Genomic DNA, 21,566 nt, shown 5'->3' with positions numbered 1-21,566 from the left:
AGTACCTTCATTGGAACAAACGGACCATCGCAGATGACATCCCAAAGCTCACAATCCTCAGCCATGATGAAATCATGCATTCTAGCTTTCCACCACCAATAGCATTTTCCATCAAACTTGGATGGGTGGTATATGGATTGACCTTCTTCAAAATTTAGTGGAGCCGCCATGAGGATCCTTCCAAGGTGTTAGACTGATAGGAGGAACCCGCTTTGATACCAATTGTTAGATTGTATGGATCCACCAAATCGTAGAGTACCTGGTCCTCTACAAGATTCTGCTGAGAGAAATTGGTAAAGTAGTAAGTAAATGAGGCAAAGGATTTTTACGTGGAAAAATCCCACACAAGGGGATCAAAAAACCACGACCTACCTTGTAGGCTTTTAACTTTACTAACTTGTAATCTTACCTATTACAAGCCACTTTACAATACTTCTTATTGCAAAGAATTTACTCAACTAACTTGTGGTACCTTTACCATAAGCCACTTTGTGACTATCCTAGTTACAAAGGCTTTTCTAACTTGTGATGCTATCATCACAAGCCACTTTATAATTCTATGATTACAAAGACTTTTCCTTATGACCAAATCTAGTCACAACATAAACTCAACGAGTTTACGGATTTACAAAAGGATTCCTAATCATTATGCTTCTAGATAAGCAATTTAGGAGATATGGTAAGTACATTAACAAGCTTACAACTCAACTAGGACATCAAGCATCAATATTGTAGGAACTGGTCTGTAGTGGCGTTCAACCTTGTTCTTCAAGCTTGAGAGGATGATTTTTCTATTTTTGCAAGAGGCTTGAATGAGAAACAGAAACCTTCCAGTGATGTTTTTGTATAAAGCACATTTGGTACATCTTGATCACATGACTTGAAATGATGTGAGTGTACTGACAGTATGGTGCAGTGCGACAAAAACAGTGTCGTCAGTCACTTTATTTCCAGCTGTGTCCAAATGACTTTGTACTACTACGAGTAAACCACAAAAGCATCAGGTCCTTGTTTGGTTCCTAGTTCCTGAAGCTGTAGCAATTCATCTTTAGCTGAAATCTGTTAGCGCTTGCAGTAATCCAAGTAGGTCAGGTTCCCTATCTGGTTCTTATCCATAAGTTTGTTAGATCATCAAAACATCAAGCAAGAGCATTTAAGATCTATCACAATGGTATGCACTCAACCAGATATTCCTCATGCAGTCGGTGTTGTTAGCAGATTTCTCGAAAATCCAAGAAAAGAGCATAGGGAAGCTGTAAAGTAGATACTTAGGTATCTAAGAGGAAGCTCACATGAATGCTTATGTTTTGGAGGATCAAATCCAATTTTGAAGGGCTATACAGATTCTGATATGGCAGGTGACCTTGACAATAGAAAATCCACTACTGGATATTTGTTTACTTTTTCAGGGGGGGGAGGGCTATATCATAGCAGTCTAAGTTGCCGAAGTGTGTCGCATTGTCTACAACTGAAACAGAGTATATTGCGGCTACTGAAGTTAGTAAAGAGATGATATGGCTCAAGAGATTTCTTCAAGAACTTGGATTGCGACAGATGGAGTATGTTGTCTATTGCGACAGTCAGAGTGCAATAGACATAAGCAAAAACTCCATGTACAATGAGAGAACAAAACACATCAATGTCAAATATCATTGGATTCATGAGCAAGTGGAGAACGAATCACTTCAGGTCAAAAAGATTCACATGAGTGAAAATCCTGCTGATATGTTAACCAAGGTGGTACCAAGAGACAAGTTCGAGCTTTGCAAAGAACTTATCGGCATGCGCTCAAACTAGAATCTCTAGTGTTACCTCCTTTAGGTGAATGGGACTGGAGGGGAAGATTTGTGGGGTTAATCCCATAAATTAAGGAAGACATTTTTTCCTTTGTTGGTTTTTCGAAGTTGGTAGCAACTTTTTCTCCTGCATTGTCAAAAAGGGTAGCTGCAGAAGAAAAATGTCAAGTGTAGTAGGCGAGGCTCTGCCTATAAAAGGAGAGCTTCAGCTCTTATTTCTATACACCAAAATCTCAGACAATACATCTGAGTGAGAGAGAGCAAGGTATTTCATAGACTAAAAGAAAATAGTCTGTGAAGAAAAATAGAGTGTGAGAGAGATATTGTAGTGAGGTGGAAAAAGCAAAAGAGTATTCTTTCTTTTGAGTGTGTAGTGGTCTTAGGAGTATTTGTACTCATTATGATACAATGTAAAATTCCTCGCTATAGTGATATCAGTTGCTCTTCTTGGCTGTGGTTTTTTCCCTTATTCAGAAGGGTTTTCACATAAAATCTTGGCGTCACTATTGCTGCATTTCTTTTCTTGCTGATTTAACCATAAGTTAGTGTTCCGCGTTTATCAATAATACCATGAATATTATTTTTGCGGGTCTATTATTCCCAACAGTTCCCCCAGGATTTCTTTAGCAAAAATTCCATAAACTAAAGATAGTGTCATGACTATGCTTCCAGGAGTTCAATGAAGTCTTGAGTAATTAGGACTCCTAATAGATTCCTTCTGCATCTATCTCTTAAAGTTATTATATATCTAGAATACTCAAATGCTAATTTACTATAAACGGGGCGGAGCTAGAGTATTAAGTGTGGTTTCGAACGAATTCAATTGCTTTGCTTAAACTCTGAATTTGTATTAAGATACTCATTTATATATATAAATGCATAATTTTAAACCAATTAACTAAGATGAGCTAAGAGTTCAGTGGCAAGTTCAGAAGGATGATTGATAGGAATGACCCTGGAAATGAGCTGGTCTTTAAATATTGTTCTCCTTTTTGAATGTGTCTATCGCAAAAATAAGTAACAATTAAATTTGTATGCGGTTTAAAGGATACGTGGTTTAATTTAATACGAACAATTAAGAATAAAAGATACATGAATTAAAGACGAAATCAATGATCAAACCAATCGCAATGTAATGACTTAACTTGATCTCTGATTGGACAATGGGGCTCATCCTCGACTGGACCCTCGGTACAACCTCGATTGCGAGTGAATAAAAGAACATGGGAATAATGCCTTGAACAGTAGATAGAAGACAAAAGTAAACTTTTATTACTTTGAAATGCATGTTAAAATATTATGCTAAAGAAAAACTTTCCCTTTATATAGTAGGAGAATTTTAATCCTAATACAAGTCTAAAAAAGGTAAAAATCTTATTTTCCTGGTAATTTTTGGTCTATAATGAACACTGAACGAGATTCGCGCCGTAAAATCTGATTGAGGGCAAATATTACGTCCCCTTATCCATCATACATAACCGTTCACCGTGCTTTGCGAGGTATAGAAGTCATACTTGGTCTGGGGTATATCGCCTTACCGTGTCCGATCTTTAATACATCGTTCATTCTTCCTAAGTATCGATATGAGGGGGCTCTCGACCTCAATTATAATAATATCAACCCATACTTTCCCTTCGTTCTCTTATCAAAGAGTCGGAGGGAACTTTGCCCCCGATTTTAGCCGTACACAGATAGTCCCCTCATTTTCTGGAGAGTAGGTTTATCGAAGCGACGGGAAGCGATGAATTAACCCTGTCCTACCTTTGTACTTTACACCCGGGTTGACGGGTCAGCGAAACATCTCATCAGTCGCGTCATTCAGACTTTGGACATGTGTCATCCACCGGTTGACTGTACTCAAATGCGAAATGTCACGCACTAATTACTCTTTTCCTCTAGAAAAACTCCGACCACTTTTCACTTTTTCGCTTTTCGATTTCAGAGTAGTTTGATTTACCCTCGAATTCTCTACTTAACTACAAACTCTTCAAATCTTCATATGTTGCTTTCCATATATTCATATCTTCATTTTCAAATATTTAAACCTTCAAATCAGATCTTTATATCTTCATCCCTATCTTCATCCCCAACTTCAAGCCTTCATACTTTTCTTCAAATATTCATCTTTTTTAGAATCCAATGGCAAAAACTTCCAATCAGTGGCTTAATAAACCGCCCCTTCAACTTCCAACCCGGCTGCGAATATCGAGATGTCTGTTCCTGAGGTGGTCTTAGAGCCTCTATTGAAGAGTTTCATTCCTGGGGGTTGTTCCATCGAAAATGAATTCAAAGTCGAGAAGGCTTCCAGTAAGCAAGATCGAGGCGAGGGGGTATGGAGGTACATATTCTCCATCATTGAAGATATACTCCCCACAGTCCGGGTGGACTGCAATTGGGAGGGCAAGTAGGTGGTGGTTCCTGGGTCCAATATGGACATCAACACTCATGTGGAGGGGTATTTAAATGTTTACACTTAGCCCTTCACGCTCACCCCGGTGGACCCTATAATCCCTGGCTTTTGTAAAAGGTATGATGTTTGTCTTGGGCAGATTCACCCGTCCTTTTGGAGGATTATAATCCTCCTCCGCCACTTTGTAAACAACACCAAAGAAGCTCGATTCACCCCTCAACCACCTGCTTTGTCTCCACAGTCCCCGAAACTTCCGAGTGGGGCTAATCAAGCTTGTTTGTCGAGCAAGTAAAGCTTCGCTCTCGAGCATCGATGAAGTTCGAGATCGAGGTTGGTAGGGGTGGTTTGTTTGGGTAAAAACCGAAGATCTCACCCCCCCCCCCACACCATTTCTACCATTTCCTAAGAAGTGGAACTCATCCCGTAAGTCTTCTCCTTCTCGAGTGCTTGCTATTTCCTTTTGTTCTTTTTCTAATTGCACATGTCTACTGTTAGGCAGCAATCGCTCAAGTTCCCAATGCAATCCCCTACTTCAAGGAGTGGATCGAGGAGATTTGCAAGTCTTACTTCGAGCGCGAATGGCACAAGCTCTCTAGGGGAAATCGGGAGACCTATTCTCATGGTGAGTTTTCTGCCCGAATAATTACATTTACATACTTAACTTTTATATTTGGTAAGTTTTTTTCCCTTTCACAGGTTTGCCTAAGACCACCGATCTTCGGCCATTGAATGAGGACGAGGCCCATCCTTGCTTGCTGAACCCTCTGCTTCGTGATAGCCTGGGGCTGCAGCAAAGGAGGAGAAAAAGGAAAAGAGGAAATCCTATGGCTCCCTGGACACCGAGGTGAAGAAGAAGAGGGTTGTTGTTTGAGTTCGGAAAAGCAACAAAAAAACACCAAAGCCAGGGTATCGGACCCCGATTCCCTCTTCCGGCTCAGGTATTACCTTGAGGATAACGATCTTGAGTTAATTGCTCATGGGTCGACTATCGACAAGTGAGAGCAAGCGACAATCGAGGAAGGTGTTCGAGAGGTCGATTCTCCTCTAGCTTAGAACCAGAGGGAGAATCAGAGGCCACGGCCTCCCGAGAAGCCAATCCTGACCCGAAGGAGGTAGCCGGTTCCATTGACATCACCGGAGCGCCGTCCCACACAAAGTCCATTCTTGAAGAGGCTCAAGCAAATAAAGAGAACTCAACCAATACAGCATCGGGCCCAGATGATGCCCTCGACATGTTCTTCAACGACATGGACATGAGCGTGTTGGTAGACTACTCTGGGTTTTGTCACTTGTAGGTCCCAAAAAAGGATGTTCCATTGAGAGAGGGTGAGCCGAGCTTGAGACCGAATCTAGTGAGCCAGTTCCCTACCCCGAGTGTGGATCCTGACCGTAAGAGAATAAACGTTCTTACTATCCCAGGTGATGCTCGGGTGTTGTCCGCTCCGGTGGGTATGTACATCTTCCTTTGTTTCCTGGTGACCGAGGAGGACCAGGCAAAGATGAATGAAGTAGGCACATCGACCATCTTCAAGAAGCGCAACAGGCACTGAACCGGGTAAGTTGTCTACTCTTTGTATCCTTTGCGTATTTTTCTTAGTTTTAGCATGTTCTAATGACCTCATTGTTTCTTAGGCTTTGGTGCTCCATCATAAAAGCTTCATTTGGTCGCTTGGAAATCAGTCAGCTTGAGTTCGAGCTTAAAGAACAGGTCGGGAAGAAAGACATGTACATGGCTCTCCGTGAACAACAAGACGAGGCTCTTAAAGATTCCTTTACCAACTACTTAATATTTTTTACATCAGAAATCACACTTTATTACTGGTTTTGACCTGCGATAATCCAAGACATCAACAGGATTTCTTTAGCAGAAATTCCATAAACTAAAGATAGTGTCATGACTATGATAGTGGTCGTATTGGAGTAACTACTGCTTCCGGGAGTTCAACGAAGTCTTGAGTAATTAGGACTCCTAATAGATTCCCTCTGCATCTATCTCTTAAAGTTTTTCAATATCTAAAATACTCAAATGCTAATGTAGTATAAACGGGGCGGAGCTAGAGTATTAAGTGTAGATTCGAACGAATGTTATTATTTTGCTTAGATCCTAAATTTGTATTAAGAAACATATTAAATATGTATAAATGCATAATTTTAAACCAATTAACTAAGACGAGCTAAGAGCTCGGTGACAAGTTCGGAAGGGTAATTGATAGGAATAACCCTAAAACGAGCGGGTCTTTAAATATTGTTCTCCTTTTTGAATGTATTTAAAAATGGCCTCCGGACCTGTACAATTCTTCATTGATTTTTCTACCGGATTGGTAGAGTTTATGCTATATTTACTCTATCTATATTATTAATTAATCAAAAGCTCTACCCTGTTGGCATGATTTTGTGCTCATTTAATTGTTCACCAAACTCTACCAGATTGGCATCACTTTATGTTATATGCAATTGACGTATTTGTTAAATGTTCATTAAGTCTATCCGATTGATATAGTTTTTCTTTGTTGTTCGGCAAAATGTTCTTCGCATGTGCAATTCTAATTTTGATTAAATCTGCTCCAGATGATCTCAAAAATTAAAATAAAGCCTCGAAATATCAATACAGACGATCTTCAATCACCAATTTGTAAAATAATACAAAATCAAGAAGAGTCATTTTGATTTCTTCAACAATTTCTAAAGAGCAACATTGGAGTTTTGAGACTTTTAATTTAAGTAAATAGCTAAATCAATATTTAAACTAAAAATTTAAGTATAAATAATTATTGCTCAACGATTTAAACAGTAATTAACTATTAACTTTGAATTTTCAATCCCAAATAGGAATTTAATCTTTCAAAGTTGAAGAATTAAGATGTTCTTGGTGAAGAAAAAGAGATGGAGAAGAAAGAACTGAAGGGGAAAAAAAGCGGAGTACATTTATTAAATACCATCAATTATGAGGACATTCAGCTAAGATCAATCTCATTAGGGAACACGTCACGTAATTTTCTTAGTTCAAAATTACAGCTTTGTGTATTGAATCATGACTATATCCGCTATTCTAATATTTAAATTTGATAGAGACTGAAATTTGAACATGAGCAGTTGACTTTTTTGAATTTCATTTTTTTCGACTCCACTTCTAGCTATAAGTACATGGAGTAACGTTGAATGTAAATAAAGAAAAAGATTCCTATTATCTATTCTTTAAGCGTGTGATTTATAATAATATGTCATTAGAGTCAATGTCAACCTCTTCTTCTGCCACAACCCTTCCAATTCTTCAACTCTTCATCTGACACATCCCTTCCAATTCTTCAAAACTCAAGCCATGTCCCCGATTCCTTCTTCCTTGTGAATTCTCTTAGCCATGCTTGTCATTTAATTTCTATTAAACTTACTTCCACATATTGTTAAAATTTATGAAAGTGTACATATATTGATGTTTTATACTTCAATACCACACAAGAGAGGATGATTTGTGTGGTGTCCAAGTTTTTCAGTGCACAGATTATAGAAGGACCTGGTTCTTCTATGTGTTCCTTATACTACTGTTGCGGAAAAATAAATGTGGAAAGTAAAAAGTACAAGTATTCTTATGTGGAAAACACCCGGCTCAAAAGGTGAAAAAACCATGACCTACTACTCAGTAAGGTTTTCCCAACACTTCACTAAATTACTGAGCCAAAACAACATTTACAAAACTCATTGTAAACCTAAGGATTACCTCTAATCCCTTTGTGGCAACTAGCCTCTAACTGTTATGACAGCTTCAAGTTAACTCTAACTTGAATACAATACCCAGAGCATCTAATACTCTTGCTTCTAGATAAAGCTGAAAGGTGCAATTTGAAAAGTCCTACTACAATTGAACTAGAATAGAAGACAGACACTTAGAACTGGTTCATGTAGCTTCAGGTTTGCACACTTGACACACACATGAATTGCTTGAAAAATGCCTTGCTATTTTGCTGAAACGACCCGGCCGGTCGTTTTGAATAATACAATCCTGTTTCCCCTATTTACTGCTAAATACATGCTTTACAGTTGTTATGTGACTTGTCGGAGTAATTGGTTAGGGTCCGGTGAGGTTTTTGAAATGAATTGAGACACTTAGTCTCCAAGAAAAAAGCTTAAGTGGAATAATTTGACCGGAAGGTGAAAAATATGTAAACGATCCCGAAATAGATTTTTGATGATTCCAATAGCTCCGTATGGTAATTTCTTGCTTAGGAGTGTGTTCGTATATTTATTTCGAGGTCCGTAGCTAAATTATGCTTGAAATGGTGAAAATGAGAAAATTAAGTTTGGAAGTTTGATCGGGGAGTTGACTTTTTGATATCGGGGTCGGAATCTAGTCCTGAAAATTTTCCTAGCTCCGTTATGTCATTTATGACTTGTGTGCAAAATTTGATGTCAATCGGACTTGATTTGATAGGTTTCGGCATCGAATATAGAAGTTGAAAGTTCTTAGTTTCATTAAGCTTGAATTGGGGTGTGATTCGCGGTTTTAGCATTGTTTGATATGATTTGATGTTTCGACCAAGTATGTATCATGTTTTAGGACTTGTTGGTATATTTGGTTGGGGTCCCGGGGGACTCGAGTATGTTTTAGGTGTGTTTCGGATAATTTTGGGCTACTTTGGATGCTGATTTTCTGATATCTGGTGTTGTTCTTTGCGTTCGCGTGGAGCCTCTCGCGTTCGCAAAGAAGAATTTGGCCTCTAGAAGTTTGTCGCGAAGAAGGAAATCTCGGTTGCATAGGTCTGACTTCGGAGGCTCATAGCTCACAATTTATAAGAAATTTGGTAATGATCAAACATGAAAGTTGTAGCACTTTGTGTCTGGTTTTCATAAATGCAAATTAATTAGAATTTAGATTTGTATACAAAAAGTTATGGTAGTTACACTACAGGCTGTCCGGGGAGAGTTTGAAAATCTCTGCTGCACAGGGCTGCCTTTGGAAGCTTATATCTCGCAATATATAATGACTCAGGAAATGAGAAACCTATGAAACTATAGCCCTTGGTGTCTAGTATTCAGAACATCAAACCATTTATTATTTGGAGTTGTGTTAAAAATGTTATGGCAATTATACTAAAGGTTGTCTGGAATGAGTTTGGAAATTGCTGAGGAGGAATTTGCTCATCGCGAACGCAAGAGGAGGGTCGCAAACGCGAAGAACAAACCCCTGGGCGGCGGAATAAAGTCCAAATTCGTCCCATTCTTCCATTTTTGGACCAAGGAAGCTCGGGTGGGGCAATTTTTCGAGGGATTTTCAGAGAAAACAACGGCGTAAGTGTTCTTAACACAATTTTTGATAGATTACTCGAATCCATCGTTGTTTTTAACATTTAATTGGTGATTTTAAGTTAGAAAAGTTTGAAAACCCTCTTGGATAGATTTGAGGGTCGAAATGTTATCGGAATTTAGTAATTTTGGTATGGTTAGACTCGTGGTTGAATGGCTTGTCGGATTTTGTGAGTTTCGTCGAATTTCAAGACTTGGGCCCCACGGGCGATTTTGAGTTAAATTTCAGATTTTATTGGAAAATTAGTATTTTCATATGGAATTAATTCCTATAATTAGTATTGACTGAATTGAATTAACTCTGGCTAGATTCGGGTCGATTGGAGGCCGATTCAAGGGGCAAAGGCATTTCGGAGTAGGATTTTGCTTGAATTGAGGTAAGTAATGATTGTAAATGTTTGTCTTGAGGGTATGAAACCTCGGATTTTACATTGTTGTGCTATTTTGAGGTGACGTACATGCTAGATAACGAGTGTGGGATCGTGCACCATTGGGAATCGTGACTTAGTCCGTCCCGTATGACTCTTTAACTGCATATTTAATTGAAAACTGTTTGCTATCATCATGTTTTGGGCTGAATGCCATATTTGGGCCTCGTGCCAACTGTTTTGGACCCTTAGGGGATTTTTACTACTATTCCACATTGTTTTTGACTTTATATTTGTACTCAGTCATGCTATATTCAACTATTTTCATAACTCAGCCATGTTTACTCTATTTTGACATCTTAAATGATAGTTTGGGCTGAGCATCATATTTTACTGTGCCCGAGTGCCTTTTAGAGATTTCTGACTGAGTAAGGCCGAGGGCCTGTGTTGTGAGGTTATTGTGGGATCGAGCTGCACGCCGCAGTAGTGTTGTATTGATTTATGATCTTGAGGCTGAGGGCCTGCGTTTTTATGCCATGAGGTGGTTTGATATTGCACTTGGGCCGTAAAGGGCCCCTCCCGGAGTCTGTACACCCCCAGTGAGTGCGAGTACCCTAAGTGAGTGATATATTGATTTTTCCATCAGATTGCTTGTTATTGCGCTTGGTCCATAAGGGGCCCCTCCCGGAGTCTGTACACCCCCAGTGAGCGCGGGGTACCCAGTGTGAGTGATATGATGTAGCTCGAGGGGCTGTTGTTGTTTCATATTGTTGCCCGAGGGACTGTTCTTGATCCATGTTTAGCCCGAGGGGCAGTTCTTGATTCTTGTTATGCCCGAGGGGCTGATTACGAGTGATTGTGAGGTAGCCCGAAGGGCTGGTTCTGTTGATATTATGCCCGAGAGAGGATTTATGATACATGTTTTGCCCGAGGGCAATTTACGTTTTCTATCATTTTTACTCACTGTTTTATCACTCGTTTGAAGCTATTGAAAGTTGTTTTTAAAGGCTTTTACTGAACTGAGCCTAATTTATAAGTAAATAATTTCTGTACTGTGTTGGAAATGTCCTGCATTTGTTGTAGCGTGTTGACATGGCTTACGTGTTTTCTTACTACTCAACTTTCATTTACTTTTATTACTTACTGAGTTAGAGTGCTCACATTACTCCCTGCACCTTGTGTGCAGATTCAGATAGTTCTGAACCCCGTAGCGGGTGTTGTTGGCTTAGTGGCAGAGTCATTGGAGTTAGCAAGATAGCTGCCCGACGTTCGCAACACTGCTATTTCTCCCTCTTGTCTTCCTTAGACTGTATTTAGTACACTTCTAAACTCTTTGTTGTATTCAGACCTTAGTAGATGCTCGTGACTTGTGACGCCCCGATGTCGGGCTTGTATATTTATTTCGCACTGGTTATTTAGACTTATACTATAAGATTTCTTGTTAATTAATGGCTTAAAAATCACTGTTATAGAAAAATGGTTAGATTTGGGAATTGTGTTGGCCGGCCTAGTTCCACGATAGGCACCATCACGACCGGGTCAATTTTAGGGTCGTGACATTTGCTCTCAACTCACGTTTCACTTTAGTGTTTGTGCATACCTGTAAAATAAGAACATCCTGAAATATATAGAGTTAGTAGAATAGGAAATAACTAGAGTTCCAATACTATACTCTTCCTTGGTGGAAGAGTTCTAGTTTTCACAAATGACCATAATGCGTCGAATGTGGTATCTCTTGGACTATGAACCAGACCTAGATAAAATAAGATTACACTTACAGAATAATTGGTGAAGTTTAAAACTTCTATTAACCAAGAATTCTTTTGTAAGTTTAGTGTCTTATCTATCACATTATACCCCCATACACTTTGTTGTTTATCGTAGTTTTGCGCTAATAGGTCATGCGCGCGCTTGGTTTTCATGAGTGCTTTAGAAATTTTTTACCATAAATTTTATAGGAGCGGCCTCACTCCACACTCATATAGGTCCATCCATCAAGTGTATTCTATAGCGGAATACACCACCTAAAATTTATCTATGGATTAGATTAAGAGTTTAATAACTCAGCCTCCCATTCCTTGCATTCTTGCACTATATATACACACACACCATAGGAAGAGACATAATTGGATAGTGCATATTTGATCAACTAATGACTTGTTATTACCCATATGAACCTACTTTATGGGATCTCCAATCACATAAGTTGGGTTACCATCATTGTTGTTACATCTCAAAATGACAAAAGTCTCAACCCCTCGATGTTTCACTTATAAGTCAAAGGATCGGCCAAATCCTCTTTTGACCACATATAATATGTATAAAAATTCTCATCTTTAAGCAATTGCTTTATCACATTATATCTTAAGAAAATGTGTGTACTCTTCCCATTGAAAGATTACAATGGTTATTGTGTCTTGGCAATCACAATTCATCGACATAATTATTATCGGTTTAACTCACCAAGAGGTTTCTTAATCAACCTCACTTCCAGGAAATTTTAATATCATAACACCCCACCAAAAGGTGATCACACAATCACTATTGAGCTTTTCTCATCTGAATTAGAGATTCAATATCATCACTGTATCCTTCTGTCAAACCCAAAATCTAATCATATCGTGATGGCGCATATCGTGTTACAAGGCAAGCCTATTTTCCAAAATATTACTACTAAATCGATTATAAGAATTTAATAAAATATTTCAACATTTAAGTTTTTCATAAACTAAATCAACTCTAAATATAATATAGAAAAATACGGAAATGAGCCCCAAATATCGGGGTGTCACTAAGTCATGAGCGTCTAAAACTATGAACTAAGAAATATAACTGTCAATACAATCCAAAAGAAGAAATGATAAAAGGCGTAACAAGGTCCTGCGGATGCTAGATGCTATCTTGGAATCTCCACAGAATTCAACAATCGTCGCGCTCTAACTCACCTGGATCTGCACATAAAGTGCATGGTGTAGTATGAGTACAACCGACTCAGTAGTAATAGAAATAACTAAGGAACTGAGCAGTAGTGACGAGCTAAGTAAAACAGTCCAATTATTTATTTTCACAATTTAAAAAAACAGAAATAAACAAGTAAATTCCATAACTCAGTAAATACCACAAAGAAATTAACAGGTAAATGCAGCAATAGCAAAAGTAAATGCAACCTCATAGCAGTGTCACTCCATCACTCAGCACTCGCACTCAGCACTCAACACTCAACACTCAATACATTCAACACTCTGCGCTCACTAGGGGTGAGTACAGACTCTGAAAGGGCTCCCAAATCCCAAGCGCTAAGCACGGACAACATACGTGCCATCATATCAATAACTAGATCCGCACGGTCAACTTACGTGCTACGCGGACAACTCACACGCTATGGTATCAATACCTGGACCCGCTATGGTATTAATATCCTCACAACCAGGCCATCGACCTCAGTAAGTCATGTACCTCTCCAGCCTCACAATGCACCACCAATAAGAGGACACAACACATATCAAGTATCACAATATATCAACAAAATAATAGAGACTAAGGTAAACATGTACAATAATTTCTATGACTGATTACAAATAATGTGAGCATGAATAAAGCCCAAGCTTGATATCTAACATGAAGACAGACAAGTTCAACAACAAGTAACTACGCAAACACATATGATGGCATGAGGACCCACGGGACGAACCAAGTCTCAATCCCTCGAGGTATACACACATACGCCTGTCACCTAGCGTGGGTATCACCTCCAAACAATCACATGATATCAAATTCTCCGGGTTTATACCCTCAAGGCCAGCGTTAAAACTGTTACTTACCTCAACAGCGTAAAATCCTACTCTGGGATGTCCTCGTCCCTCGACTTTGTCTTTAAAAGCTTCGAATCTAACCATAATCAGAATAATACTATTAACATAGGCTAAAGAATCGAATTCTACAATAAAAACTACATAAATAGGCCAAAAATCCAAAATCAGCCAAAACCTGGACCCCGGACCCACGTCTCAAAACTACTCAAAATGGAAGAATAATAAACCTCATCCTCTTCCGAGTCTAACTATATAAAATTTATTAAAATCGGACTCTGTTTGGTCCCTCAAATCCCTATCTAAAAACTCTCCAAAAACTCAAACCCTAACACCCTCAATTTCACTTTGAAATCATCAATCAAATCCCAAACATAAAGATAGATTCATGAAATATAACCAAAATCGAGTAGAGAACACTTACCCCAATCCCTTTAGTGAAAATCGCCTCTAAAATCGCCCAAATCCGAGCTCCTCAACTCAAAAATATGACCAAATCAACAAATTCTTATTTTATATATTTTTCTGCCAGCTATTCTACCTTGTTTCTCATGCCAAATGACCCCGAAACTTGCTTTTTATGTCTCCAATAGATTCCTTGTGAAATTCTATTCAAGTTAGGCTTTTGAATCACTCAATTTGACCTTATAATAAATGAGATGTTGGTTTCAATATTTGCAAATAGTGCAGATTTTTAAATATGTTGTCAGTGACAATTTCGTAATTAATCTGAAAAATCTAACAACCTAATTCTTAATAAAATGACCATAAAATTATCATACGATGTCCAAATTTAACGATTCTTTTTGCTACAGGTCCGTAATTACGATACAGATATAACTTCAATCAAAAAAGAAATCGGAGCTCATTTGTTCAATGATATCATTTATGCTTGAAGAAACGGCGTCGAAACATATGAACAACGAGCCCCACACAACCCAAACCTATCCGAAACTCACATGAGGCCCTCGAGACCTCAACAATAATCCCACAATCCATATATCACTACCCAAACTTAGTCAAACCTTCGAAACACCCAAAACAACACCAAAATACCAAATCAACCTCGGATTCAAGCCTAAGAACTTCTAAACTTCCAACTTTCGCCAATTCAAGCCTAATTCTACCACAGACCTCCAAATTAAATTTCGAACACATTCCTAAGTCTAAAATCACCCAACGAAGCTAATCAAATCATAAAAATCTAAATCCGAATTCGTTTACTCCTAAGTCAACTTCCGGTTGACTTTTCTAACTTAGCTTTCTAACTAAGCGTCTAAGTAATCATTATACTCCAAAACTATTCCAAACCCAAACCTGCCAACTCGATACAACTCAACATAACTAAACAACACATAATAAAGAAGAAATGGGGAAATGGGGCTAAAATTCTTAGAACGACCGACCAGGTCATTACACCTTCTAATATAGTGGAAACTCCACATGCAAAATACTAACTTATAGTATTTCTTAAATAAGGTATAAGATCATCTCAATTGAAAACAAACTTGATTTTCTTGCAAGTGCCTTTTGAAACATCTTGCAACACATAAGAATTTATTTTCTTTTGATATCTTCCATATTCAAATACCAAAATAAAATTTTCTAAATGTAGAAGCAATCTTAACTTCTACTGAAATATCTTAAATTAATATAAAACATGCCACAATTCAATAATTTCTTCACCCAAATTACTAAGAGACCCAAAGCAAGATAATTTTTCAGAGCCAGAAATATAATATATTTTTGATCTTCCAATATAAATTTTTCACCACAAAAAATCTCGACTTTGTAAGGCCTCATTATAATTTTGATAAATAATTTTCCTACCTTTTTCCTTCTTATAATCAGACTATAACACTCTGGATACCCGATCCCCCACATTTTAGAAAATTTCAAGTTAAGAAAATAATATTTTCACAACTCATAAAGATTTTACTAGTTTCTCGTAAGAAAATCCATTAATTCTAACTAATGCAAATCAAGTCTCTTGATTGACCTTCTTCAAAAGAAACCAAATAAAACATTTGAAATTCAATGGCACAATAAATTTAACCACATCAATAATAGATAATAACACCAAATGCTTATTGCAACACTTCTATATGGTAAATTTATATAATATCTCAATCTTAATATTCAAAATATATAATGATATAATCTTAATAAATCTTAGTTTACTCTCTTGTATCCTTGCAAAGCACACTCTCATTTATTCTAAAATATAAGTTCTCAATAATTAGGTTGGAGATCATACCAGAATAATATTCATGAGGAACATCAACAGCAAATGGTTCCAATGTCTCCAAATAATGGCGTGACTCGGAATCCTTGCTAAGTTGTGACATCTTCTTCCATAAAATAAAAAGAGTCGAATTGTTTGACACACTTGAAGTCAAATTTATAAAATAAGTACCATCTCATGGTAAAACTCCTTTGTCATTTCATCTACAGCATTTCGCTCTTTATGTTTGAAAACTAAATAGCAAGGAGTTCTCAAAGCTGCTTTAAAGAAAAGAAGATGGATGAAAAAATTAATATGTTACTGGGTTGAATGAGAACAATAGCTGAACTTTTGAATTAGAACAATAGCTGAACTAGTCTGTGCATAATGTGTAAGAGCATCAGCCAAAATATTGCAATCGGTATTCTCCATAAGAATAGAGTGTGAAATATCCTTAAGATTGTTGTAAAAATATTGGATGATTATGGAGAATAAAATATTTAGCTTGAGGCATGTCTAGGACACTGTTCTTAAAGATTTTTTGCCTACACCGTGATAAATAAAATTAGGTGTATCCCCCAAGATTCAACAAGCTCTTCTAGTATAAACTAGGAGCAAAAACAACAAAGATTAACAAAGATAACCCAGCACACTGCAAGAAAAGAGAAGAAGAATTTGTCTTCCAATCTGTCTTTCAAATGAAAGGACTAGATAATATATACCGAATAGTCAACCAAAGTTATTGTCACTTTATGATTGCTATTCAAATAATCTTAAATGATGAAAATAATGGATATAAGGCTAACGTTCTCTCACAAAAGAAGACATCTCAATATTGAATATTAGTAAATGTCATTAATGCTATTTAATTGTCTTAGCCATTTTGAACAATTTTTCAAAATCATATTTGCACAAAATAAATATGAAGAGAATAAATCAAATTGATTAGTATAATAAATAGCATTAATATAATATTAAAAGAATGAATCTAGACACTAATTTGAATATTTCTTTTTAAGTTATCAAAATTATTTTTCTAACAATCCCCCACATAACTCAAAAAAAAATTAAGTATAGAGTAACATAAATAGATTCGTTGGGTTTTCACAAATGACCATAATGAGTCGAATCTGGTGTCTCTTGGACTATGAACCAAACCTAGATAAAATAAGATTAAACTTACAGAACAATTGGTGAAGTTTAAAACTTATATGAACCAAGAATTCTTTTGTAAGTTTAGTGTCTTATCTATCACATTATACCTCTACACACTTTGTTATTTATCGCAGTTTTGCGCTAATAGGCCATGCGCGCGCCTAATTTTCATGAGTGTTCTAAAAATTTTTTACCATAAATTTCATAGGAGGGGCCCCACTCCACAATCATATATGTCCATCCATCAAGTGTATTCTGCAGCGCAATACACCACCTTAAATTAGGCTATGGATTAGATTAGGAGTTTGATAACTCAGCTTCCCATTCCTTGCATTCTTGCACTATATATACACACACCATAGGAAGAGACATAATTTGATAGTGCATATTTGATCAACTAATAACTTGTTATTACCCATATGAACCTACTTCATGGGATCCCCAATCAAATAGGTTGGGTTACCATCATTGTTGATACATCTCAAATTGACAAAAGTCTCAACCCCTCGATGTTTCACTTATAAGTCAAAGGATCGGCCAAATCCTCTTTTGGATACACATACTATGTATAAAAATTCTCATCTCTAAGCAATTTCTTTATGACATTATATCTTTAAAAAATGTGTTTACTCTTTCCGTTGAAAGATTACAATGGTTATTGCATCTTGGCAATCACAATTCATCGACATAATTACAGCAAATGGTTCCAATAATATTGAGATGTCTTCTTTTCAACATAATGTTCTTGAGTCAATATCAAACTATTGCCATCTCTTATAATTTTCATGCCTAAAATAACACTAGCTTCTCAAATGTCTTTCATCTCAAAATTAGAAGACAAGAAAAATTTGGTTTTATGTACCAAATCAAGACTGGAACTAAAAATAAGCATATCATTCATATAAAGGCAAATAATAATACATATACCATCTACACATTTTGTATAAACACATTATCTACTTCAATGGATGAAAAACCATCATTAATCAATACTTGATCATATCTTTCATGCCACTATTTAGGTGCTAGCTTTAGACCATGTAAAGATTTTAGCAATTTACATACTTTATTTTCTTGGTCAGACACTATACAACCCTCAGGTTGCTCCATGTAAATTTTCTCTTCCAAATCACCATTTAAAAATGTAGTTTTAACATCCAATTGGTGAATAAAAAGTTTATAAATAGAAGCCAAGATAAGTAAAACATGAATTGAGAAAATTCTAGTTACAGGAGCATAAGTATCAAAATAATCAATATTTTGCTTTTGGGTAAAAGCTTTTGCAACAAGTCTAGCTTTGTATTTATCAATGGAACCATTCGGATTGAGTTTCTTCTTAAAAATCCATTTACAACCAATGGGTTTAGCTCCCGGAGGTAAATCAACTAAAATTCAAGTTTTATTTTGTAAAATTGAATTTAATTCTACATCAATAGCTTCTTTCCAAAATGAGGCATCAGATGAAGAAATAGCTTCAAAATATGTTAAAGGATCATTATCCACAAGATAAGTATAAAAGTCATTACCAAAAGATTTTTCTTTCCTTAGTCTTTTACTTCTTCTTAAATCCTCATTTTCAAATTCATTTTGAATAATTGGAACATGCGAAATATTATCACTTGGAATAATAAGAGCATCAGAAATTTTCTCAAATTTTAAAGGAAAATATTTTTAAAAAATTCAGCATTTTTTGTTTCAACAATAGTATTGTGTTCAAGCACATCACTTTTGACTACTAAAAATCTATATGCTGCACTACTTTCAGCATACCCAATAAACATACAATCAGATGTCTTAGATCCTATTTTTCTTTTCTTAGGATCGGGTAACATAACTTTAGCAAGACACCCCCACACTTTCAAATATTTCAAATTAGGGGGATAGCCTTTCCATAACTCATAAGGAGTTTTATCCGTTTTTTTATAGAGAATTCTATTTTGTAAATGGCAAGCAGATAAAATGGATTCACCCCAAAGATTATCCGGATCACCGGAACTAACAAGCATACTATTCATTATTTCCTTTAAGGTCCTATTTTTTCTTTCCGCTGCACCATTTGATTATGGAGAATATGACGGAGTTATCTCGTGAATTATGCCTTCTTTCTCACAATAATCATTCAACAAAATAAATTCACCACCTCTATCAGACCTAACTCCTTTGATTTTCTTATCCAATTGATTTTCTACTTCAGATTTATAAATTAAAAATTTCTCAAAAGCTTCATCTTTATTTCTCAACAAGTAAACTTTTGTATATCTAGAAAAATCGTCTATAAATGTCACATAATATTTTTTTCCCTCCTCTAGTCAAAGTTTGTTTCAAGTCTTCTAAATCAATATGGATTAAACTTAATAATTTGGATTCTCTAAATATTGAAGCACATGATTTCTTAGTTTGTTTAGCTTCGGCACAAACTTCACACTTATCAATATTTGAATAATTAATATTTGAAATGAGACGTTCGGGATGCATTTTCTTAATATAAGATAAACTAACATGTCATAATCTAGCATACCATAAATTAAAAGAATCAATCAAGTAAACAGAAGTACTAGCATTTTCATTCATAACATTAAGTACAAACAATTCATGGTTATAATAACCATTGCCAACAAAATTATTATTCTTGGTCAACACGACCTTATCAGATTCAAAAGAAACCTTCACCCCCATTTTTCCTAATAATCCCACATACACCAAATTGGCTCGGATATGCAATACATCATTCAATGCCAATATTTTGCCAGATATGAGTTTGAGAAGAACTTTGCCTTTTCCAAGAACTTGAGTAGTTCTTGAGTCACCAAGATAGACAACTTCTTCTCCCTCTTCAACTTGGATATAAGACACAAAGTCTTTTTTGTTAGCACATATATGCCTAGTGGCACCAGAATCTAACACCCAATCTTTTATATTGGTCACAAGGTTCACTTGGGAAACAACCGCAATAATTATATCATCCACTTTGACTTCAATCAAATTTACTTTAGCCTTAGTGGGATTGTCATTCCCAACCCTTTCGTATTTACTTTAGCTTTATTCTTTTGGATGATAACTTTCAAAATCATATTTGTACAAAATAAATATGAAAAGAATAAATCAAATTGATTAGTATAATAAAGATCATTAATATAATATTAAAAGAATGAATCTAGACACTAATTTAAATATTTCTTTTTGAGTTATTAAAATTATTTTTCTAACAATCAATACATCGAATTAATCAAGGTTCAATTTTTGAGACGCCATTGAGTTAAAATTCAAGGAGACAAAATGTGCCCTAAAATTAGGTTAGAGCTGACAATATATTGGGAGTTGGGTACTGGATAGGTGTTATTAGAGCTAGATTGCTCTTCTAATATAGTGAGAATATTTTTTAAGTCCCTAAGGGAGGTAAGTGAAACAATTCACGAACTATTGGTCGGTGAATTGGGAAGAGGATTCACTATGAAACTTGCCTTGGACAAAATTGTGTTATTTCAAATAGTCCAAGTACAAATTTAACCCATCCCCCTTTATTTTGGAAGGAAAGAGTATATTGTAAGCAGCAAAAGAGATATTAGTCATCGAAAAGTGAGAAAGTTGGATTTCGATGATTCATTTGTCAAATAAATATTCTAATTTCCAATTCAAAGAAAGAAAAGCTAAAAAGATGATTGTGTCCTGCCGGACCAAAACGTGGTCGGCGAGACAAAAGAATGTTATCTTTGTCAAAAGTTGGTCATTTCCTGGTGGCTATTCTTCATTATACCTTGCATTTCAGGATTTTCTATTCCTCTCCCTACTCCCAAGGTAAGGCCGGAGCCCTTAGGGCACCATGTAGAAAGTGAAAAGGAATCTTCACCCAGGAAAAAGTTTACTTAGTGGTAATAGAACCTTTTTCCTGCTATCAACCTGCTGAGCTGGCAGGCAAAGTAGTATTCTCATTCATTTCATCTCCGCTAATACTATGTAATCCATGTGTTTCAATTTAGATAAGATAGTTTGATTCGATATGGAGTTTAAAGAATAAAATATTTTAAAGTTTAAGAGGTAAAAATTCTGTGTGGGCATGATATTTGTGTGGTTATAAAAGTTTTTCATTACGGGTAAAATAGGTAAAATAAAGAATTTAAAGTTGAATTATTTCTAATTGTAAAAATGTATCATTCTTTTTTAAACGAACTAATAAAAAAAGTATATTATCTAGGAAGAGAGGGAGCACTAATTATCAATGATGGTAACTTTTTCCTTTCTTTTTTTTCTTCTTTTCATGGCAAACACACCTGTGTCGGGTAGGGCTGTGCATAATTTGGTAAATACCGAATTACCGTACCGAAATAGAAAATTTTGGTATTTGGTATTTAATATTTTGGTATTTGGTATGGTATTTGGTATTTAATATTTTGGTATTTGGTATGGTATTTGGTTTAAGTTTTAAAAAAATATTGGTATTGGGTATGATATTTGGTATTTTAAAATAAAATACCGAAATACTGATACCGTACCGAAATATATATTATA

Source organism: Nicotiana tabacum, chromosome 22, assembly GCF_000715075.1.
Source record: "Nicotiana tabacum cultivar K326 chromosome 22, ASM71507v2, whole genome shotgun sequence".
In the NCBI taxonomy this organism is placed as follows: Eukaryota; Viridiplantae; Streptophyta; class Magnoliopsida; order Solanales; family Solanaceae; genus Nicotiana; species Nicotiana tabacum.
The sequence above is the reverse complement of the archived record's forward strand: the minus strand, read 5'-3'. Positions refer to the sequence as shown.